Here is a 9,158-nt window from a genome sequence, read left to right on the forward strand (position 1 = left end):
GTGTCTGAAAAATTTTATGGATACACTGCTTGATATAACTGGGTAAATCTTTAGTATAAATGTAAAAATGTTTTTGGAAAATAAGGTACCAGATATTGAATAAAAAGACTGAATGGTTGTAGCCACTTGGCAGTTTCTTCCTGCTCTATAGATTACTGTAGCAAACAAAGTGCAAGAACATAGAGGTTTGGGGCTGGGGAGATGGCTCAGTGGAATAAGTGCTTCCCTGGCAAGTGCAAGGGCCTGAGATCAATTCCCAGTTCCAAGAAAAAGAACACAGAGATTCATTTATTAAAAAGGCTGATCTGAGACAGTAGTAGCTTACAGATATGGAGGTCCTTTCTTGTGTATGTAAGACAGAAGTTCTCTTCCAGGGATGGTACACTGAGAGTTCCTGTCCCTGATCTTCTTGCTCCATTTCGCTTCTTGAGCAGTGGTTGCATGGCAGAAGATGAAAGACAAGAGGCCCAGATGCTATCACGTCTAGGAAGCACCCCATAGGTAAAAGTAAGATTCTTTGCTGCAGTTTCCAATGTTATTTCTGAAAACCTATAGAGATTTTACCAAGAAGAGAGACAGCATAACATAAAGACTTCCGATGCTTTCCCTTCAGAAACTGAATTATTTAGGAGCAAGGTTAGGAAAGTTTAAGTCTCTGAGTCCTTTTAAAAATAATACCGGGTTGGTGATAAGCAAAAAAGAAAAGGCTAATAGCTTCAAGAGAACAAGCACAAACCCAAACACCATCTAGAAATTTAAGAGAAAATAAAATAAACCATGGAAAAACTACAGCAAAGGACCTTCCTAATGTGAATCACTAAGAAAATCACTACAAATACTACCCCAGCAAAGGACCCCATATTAAATTTTATCAGAAAATGAGGCAACTTATAAAATAGAGCATTTCCAAGCCAATCAGCCATCCAAATTAGAAAACAAAAACTTAGTAAAGATGAAGAATTACACACTATCCCAACAGAAGCAGGTGGAGTAATGGACCAATTATGGAAAGAGAAGTAAAGGCCAGGAAAAAACATACACATGCCCACAATGTTGTACACACAGTTTTCAAGAGTAGCAATATTATTATAATCTAAGGGGAAAAGTTTTTCAGTTAAGTCAATGAAAATAGAAGAAAACAAACAGTTACAGCGACAACCACAAGCTGGGTGGTGGAGTAAGTGGAGTGGCTAGCGCACATTACCTAAATATTCACTGTCAAAAAATTACAAGATATTTCTTTGGATTTATTGTATTTAATTTACCTATTTATTAAATGTATATGGTATAGGGTCTCACAGCGAATCTCAGACTCACAGTGATCTTCCTGTTTTCAGCTTTCCCAGTGCTGGGATTAGAGGCGTGAGCTGCCATGGCTGGTCTCAGTGACCCACTCAGCACACTCAAGGGAGAGCCGGCCTGGTGCATGGTGCCAGGGATCACACCCCCGGACACTGCACTTGCCTATAGAGGCCCTTAGTCCTCTGAGCTATCTTACTGGCCCTACAGAATATTTTTTTTTTCTTCCTCGAATGCCTTCAGGGCACTTTTGGCCAGTGGGAGAGTTGTGAGGTTCGAACTCCAGGAACCTGAGGCTGACAGCTTTGTGGAAGCAGTCACTTAAAGGACTGAGCTAGGGCCAGGCCCCCCTACAGAATATTTTAAATGAAAGGAAGTTTCACACGTAAATAGAGATGAAAGCACACAACAGAATTCTTTTGGAAGAAGCCTATATGTCGAGATTACTATGTGAAACGTTAAAGAAACTGCTACAAATACATCCGAAGAGGAAATAAATGAACAAAAAATTTTAAATTTACAAAAGCCAAAGGAGAAGAGCAATTTTATCAAGAATATAGTGAGAGAGAAATACAAAATGTGACAATAAGAAAACTCAAAAATTGAAACAAAATCAGTAAAATTGAACATTTACTGGAAGGTCATAAGTATAGATTTTGGCTTTCAGAAGACAGAATCAGCAAATATGAAAAGAGAAAAATATAGATTTTTCAACCTGAATTAAATAGAATATAATTAATTAGTTAATGTCAAAAGTGTGAGAAACCTTTTGGCACTCTGACATACAAAGAAATGATGGTGTCCGAACAAACTATGGGAACTGAGCATACAATTTCTGCAGTTCTCTACAGGGGCTGTGTATCCTACCCTGAAGACTGTGGAGTGACCTGGGAGACTGACAGAGGGAACCTAAGACAGATGTCCGGAAGAGTGGCACTTGGACCTGCAGGAGAATTTTTTCTATGAAAAAATCTATCTACACTCAGTATAGCAACTTACCATAAGTAGGATAATTTTAAGATGTTCACACATGTATACTTCATAGCAAAAATGTTGAAATCCAAAGAGATAATATTGAAAAAGAGAAATAGACATAAACAATGTGACAAAGAAGAAAATACAAAAAAAGATCAAGGGCTTATTTCATAACATAAATTTTAAGGAAGTATGCATTGGATGCATTGAGCAGCATAATCTTTTGTGTAATATTATATTTCAGCAATGAGCACAAAATAGAGTTTTTTCCAAATTAAGACAAGTAAAAGAATTCATTGTCATCTAAATTTTATTGCAATAAATATTAAAAGAAGATCATCAGAAACAGAATGGCAGAAGACAGAAAGTCAAAACTACCAAATAGCAAAGTCCAGTAAGACAGTCATGGATGGATATAAAACAGTTTATGTTGAATACTCTCTGCTGTAAAACTTACAATAAATAATTTGACAAGACATGCACATAATGGTGGTGCTGAGCCAGTATATAAAATTAACAAAATTTGATGCAATCATTATATAATAAATTGGCAGAAGCACAGTTGCATTAAAATAAGGAAATTATATCAGATTAGAATTTTAAACAAAGGAAAAAGAGTGAAGAAAAGTAGAAGTTATAAATATGATGGTTAATATAGAAAATATGAATCAAGAAAGAAAGGGAGGAAAAATGGAAGAAAGAAAGCAAGTAAGGGAGCAAAAAGAAAGAAATGAAAGGAAGAAAGTAATAAAGAGAAAAAAGAGAAAAGAAATAAATTTAAATTCTATTTTCTGTACATTAAAAATCATAATCATGTATTACCATTGTATTACTATTATATAAAGCAATAGTAATATTTTATCACTGATTTTATACCATATCAAATTAATACTTCACAAAATAATAGAATAATTTAAAGACTGGAGATACACAGTAGTAGAACTTATTTCACTCACTAAATTAGATTAAAATAAAAATAGATTCTGATTGTACTGAATGTATTTTATAAGCCCTATGTGATTAATTAGTATTAACATCAATATATAATATAGTAATTAGTGTTAATAATATTGAGAGTACAGCTCAAAAATATCTAACAAAATGTCATTAAGGGAATTAAAATGTTGCACTAAACAGTAATTTACTACTGCAAAAATTATAAGTTGTACAGAGGAATTATCTCACAAAAATTGTTAGGCATTTATAAAACCAAATAGTACATGTCATTTGTAATGAAAACTATAGGAAAGATTACATAACTTATGAATATATTAAATCTTTTAAAATAATAGTAATTGAATAATAATAGCTTAAACCCAGTGACAAGTTAGACCTACCTGATTGGATACTTCGATATGTTTTAGGCAAAAGACACACTTTTAGGACCCAGCCCCTCCTCCAGCCATCCTTCTGGAGTTCTGCTGAGCTCTGAGTGGACCCCATCCTCTGCTTGAAGACCACCAAGCAGAGATGGTAGGATAGTCCCATGTCCTTCTGGTCTTCCCACCAGAGTTCCCCTGATCTGTGGCCACCAGTCCTCATCCTGAAGACTGTCAAGGAGACCTGGCTGCCTTTTCTACCCCCGGCCAATTAGACACTGTTCTGCTGAGCTCCAGGGGTTGTGTATCCTCACCTTGAAGACCTGGGAGGCTGCCAGAGGTAACCTGCAAACAGGTGTCCAGAATAGTGGCACAAAAACCTGCAGGAGCCTTGGGGATCACTGCCCTACCTGACCCACCTTCAATAGAGCCTTAAAAATTTTGGCCTGCATTCATCATTATATCCACCTTGAACTGTGACTTGCTCCCCTCACCCCAAAAAGGTGGAGGCCACATTGAACCGCACACAGAGGGAGCTTTGGTGAGGCTAAGCTGTCCCCTCCACTCCCCTGAGAGCCTTGCTTACACACACCCTGAGCCCCTACCATCCCTGCAGAGTCAGGTAGAACATTGGAGGCTTCAAAATGATGACAAAATGAAGGAACAAAAGGCAGTCTCAGACCCTTAACCCACCCAAAATAAAACCAGGAGACAATATCATAGAAGATCTTGGAAATCACACAAATGAAATTTCTAAGATAATAGCAACTGATATGAAGAAGTAACTTTATTAGATTGTGGATGAAATCAGATCAGAAATAATCTCTCAGGTAAAAAAAGAAATGACAAAAGTTATAAACGATTATTCAATATAGCTAAAGAATATATAGATTTTTAAAAAGAAATGGATAAGAAAATGATGGAAACTTTGAATGATCAATACAGAAAGAACTAGAATGCATGAAACAGATTCAAACAGATATCCAGGAAATTAAGAATTCCATTGAAATCTTCCCAAACTGCTTGAACAAAACAAAAGAGAGAATTTCTGGCCTTGAAGATAGCATTGCAGCCAGTGAACATGAAAGACAAGATCTCTTAAAAACAAGCGCAAGGGCCAGAGTTCAATCCTCGGTTCTGGAAAAAAAAAAAAAAGAACCATGAAATAACAATACAACAGCTACAAGATGATGCAAATAAAAATAAAATGAGGCTGAAAGGTATCAAATAAACAGCCAGAGATAACACAAATGACATAAAATGATTGTTTGAAGAACTAGTAGCAGAAAATTTCCCGATCATGGAAAAGAATATGACAATCAGATAAATGAGGCATATAGAATTTCAGCTAACCATAATCAAAATAAATCTTCACCCAGATTCATAATAATCAAGATTCCAGAAACTGGGCAAAAGAATAGAATATTAAAAACTATTAGAGAGAAGATACTGATAGTCTATAATGGAAAGCCCATCAGAATTCAGCAGATTTCTCAAAACAGACCTTAAAATCAAGAAGAGCTTGGAATGATATTTCAAGTCCTGAAAGAAAACAACTTTCAATGCAGATTAAAAGCCATGGAAAAAACTATCTAGCAAATTTAATGGAGAGATTAGATGACTCCATGTCAAAGAACAACTGAAGAAATTCATGACAACCAAGCCAACACTACAATGAGTACTTATGATATTTTAGAAAAACACAAAAACAACTACAAGTTCAAAAACAATAGAGGAGAACCACAAAGAAGAGGAAGGAAGTAAGCAAAGGGGAATAGTAGGAATGCTCCAGTAGGAAAAATAACATGAGAAATAAAAGCCAATGCATAACAGTTATAACTATCAATGAAAACAGCCTCAATTCACCAATCTAAAGAGGTAGACTGGCAAAGTGGATCAAAAAAGAAAATACAACAATATGCTACATAAAAGAAACACATTTATTTTATTTATTTATTTATTTATTATTTTTAATTTTAAGAAACACATTTAACTCAAAAAGAAATTAATAGACTAAACAACAAAGAATGGAAAACAATACTCCATGTGACAGGAAACCAGGAAAAGCAGGGGTACATATTCTCGTTGCTGAACAATATCAAATTCAAACCAAGCATGATTAAAAGAGATAAAGAATGGTAATACAAACTTATTAGGGCAAAACTGCAAGAGGAAGAGGTAACAATTATAAATATATATGTACCAAATGTAGAAGCACCAAACTATATAAGAAAATTTTAACAGACATGAAAAATCTATTAAGCATTAACATAGTTTTACTGGGGGACTTTAATACCCCATTGACATAGACAGATAGATCAACTATGCAAAAAAAAAGCCCAAAAAATAATAGAAACAAATTAAACTTATGAAGAATGCAGTTAGTAGACCTTTACGGAGCATTTCACCCAGAAGAATCAGAATATACATTCTTTTCAGATGCACACAAGATATTCTCCAAGATACATCATGTGATATCACATAGAATATGCTTATGTAAATTCAATGGAATAAAAATAATCCTATGCATATTATCTGACCATAGTGCAATGAAACTGAAAATTACTGACAATAGAAACAAGAAAGACTCTATAAGCACATGGAAACTACATAATACCCTTGTAACCATTAATGGGTCATGAACGAAATTAAAGGAGAAATTAATATTCACAATTAATCAAAAATGCAAGTACAACTTATTAGAACCTGTAATATGCAACTAAAACTCTCTTAAGTGTTAAATTTATAACAATAAATTCTCACATCAGAAAGCAAAATGAACCCAATTAAAAAGTCTTATTCTGTACCTCAAACTCTTAGTACAAGAAGAGCAAGTCAAGGCCACAGCCCAAAGAAGGAAAGAAATTATAAAATCAGAACAGAAAGAAATGTAATAGACACAAAGAAAACAAATAATCCATGAGTTGAACAGTTGGTTCTTTGAAATAAAAATTAAAATTGATAAACCCCTAGCCAACCTCAATTTAAAAAAGGAAAAAAAAATTCAAGTTCATGCAATGAGGAATGCAAAGGGTGAAATCACTACAGACCCTATAGAAATTCAGGGGATCATCAATACTTGTATCTTACTTGCACAGGATGAAAAATAAAGCAGGAATAGACAGAATCCTAGATACATGTGATCTACCAAAGCTGAATCAGGAAGATATAAAAATTTTGAATAACACAATATCAGTTAATAACATTGAAAATGTGATTAATAAGAAATTTAGAGTGGACCTAATGCCAACTCTTCTCAAACTCTTTAATGAAATTGAGAGGGAGGAAATATTTACAGACTCATTCCAGAAGTCAAGTATTACTCTGATATCAAAATCAGAGAAGAACACAACCAAAGGGAGAACTACAGGTCAGTCTCCCTAAGAAACATAGAAGCAAAAATCCTCAATACTAACAAACAGAATACAGCAAATCACAAAGAAGACTATACATGATGTCAAGTGGGATTCTTTCCCATAATGAGGAATGGTTAAACAACTTTCAAAATTGAAGTACACCTCATTAATAGAACCAAAGACAAAAATCACATGATCATCTCAGTAGATGCAGAAAAAGCTTTTAACAAAGTTCAACACTTACTCATGATTAAAACCCTAGAAAAAAAATTGGAATAGATGGACTCTAAAAACCCATCTACAACAAACCAACACTCAACATCATACTAACTAGACAAAAACTGAAAGACTTCACTTCAAAATCAGGAACAAGACAAGGATGCCCATTATCGCTACTACTGTATATTATAGTTCTTCAAACATTAGAAAGAAAAAAAAAACATTAGCCAGAGCAATTAGATAAGAGAAAGAAATAAAAGCAGTAATATTGGAAAGGAAGAAGTAAAATTATCATTTTTGCAGATGAAATGATACTCTATATAGAAGACTCCAAAAACTCTACTAAGAGACTTGTAGATATAATAACCAAATTCAGTAGTATAGTAGTATACAAAGTCAACACTCAAAAATCAATAACATTTCTATACACAAACAATGAATATACCATGAGCAAAATTATGACAACCATGTCTTTCAGAATGATACCCATTTAAAAAAAAAGGATATCACAGAGAATTTGAAAAAATGGAAAGACATTCCTTGCTCCTGGATAGGTAGAACCAACATTGTGAAAATGGTCATACCCCCAAATTTGTTATTGAGGTTCAATGAAATTCTGATTAAAATATAATTTATATACCTTACACATCTAGAAGAAACATGCCTAAAATTCAATTGAACCATAAGAGACCTAGAATATCAAAAGTAATCCTGGGCAACAAAGGAAGTGCATGAGGTATTACAATTCCAGATTGGAAGTTTACTAGAAAGCTACTGTAATAAAAGTAGCATGATACTGGCAAAAACAAAAGGCTTGAAGGTCTATGGAACAGATTAGAAGATGTAGACTCAACTCCAATCACACTCAGCCACCTTCTATTTGACAAAGAGACTTAATTGGGAGAAAAGTAGAGTGGAATTATAGTAGAATGTCATTCATACATCCTATCTAGAATGTACAAAGAAGTTTAAAGAATCAGGCCTCCCAAATTCAAAGACCCAATATGAAAATGTGTATCTGAGAAGAATCTATGCTTTACAGAGGAAGAAATACAAAACATCAAGTAAATATATGAAAAAAAGTTCAACATCATTGATCATTAAAGAGACATGAATTAAAACAGCACTGCAATACATCATAAGACAGAAAGAATGGCTATCATCAAGAAGTTAACTAATAATAAATGCTGGAGGAGCTCTTGGGAAAAAAGAATGCTTCTCTGTGGTTAGTGGTAGTGCAGGTTGGTAAAACTGCTATGGAAATTAGTATGAAATTTCTCAAAAAGCTAGGATTGGAATTCCCATTCACACCAGCTATTTCCTTCCATGGTATTTTCCCAAAACAACGAAATCATCATACTGTAGCAATATTTGTGTATCCATGTTTATCACAATGCAATTTGTCACAGCTAAATCTCACAAACAAAACAAATGTTTATCAACTGAGGAATGAATAAAAATGATATAGTATTTTTACATAATCCATTATTATTAAGGTATAAAAAATAAGTTCAAGGATTTTGTATATAAATGGGTACAATTAGAAGCTATATTGTTAGTGAAATTAATCAGACCCACATGTACAAATATTGTATTATCTCGCTAGTGTAAGAACCTGAAAGAATAATTAAAAACTGAAAGACACAATAGATAAGTGAAAGAGAATAATGGTGTTCAATGGAAAGGAAAAACTGGGTTGAGGAAAGGTACAAATGAAAGAAGGTAAAAGATTATTTAGGTATATAAGCAGCATAGTTTGGATAATTGTACTGCCAATTTCTGGCAGTCTTATGAAAGGAGTAGTTACTTTTTAAATGTTTTTGTTCTTGGTTTTTTTTTTTGTTTGTCTTTTGAATTTCTCACATTTTGTTATTGTTTTACTTTTTTCTTTAAGCCAACCTCCCTGTTTATATCTGTTAACCAGAACAACTTGAAAATAATATAATGTAATATAGCAACCATTGTCAAGTTCCTATTACTTCATTTAGTG

The sequence above is a fragment of the Octodon degus genome, unplaced genomic scaffold, assembly GCF_000260255.1.
Source record: "Octodon degus isolate 3935 unplaced genomic scaffold, OctDeg1.0 scaffold00327, whole genome shotgun sequence".
NCBI lineage: Eukaryota > Metazoa > Chordata > Mammalia > Rodentia > Octodontidae > Octodon > Octodon degus.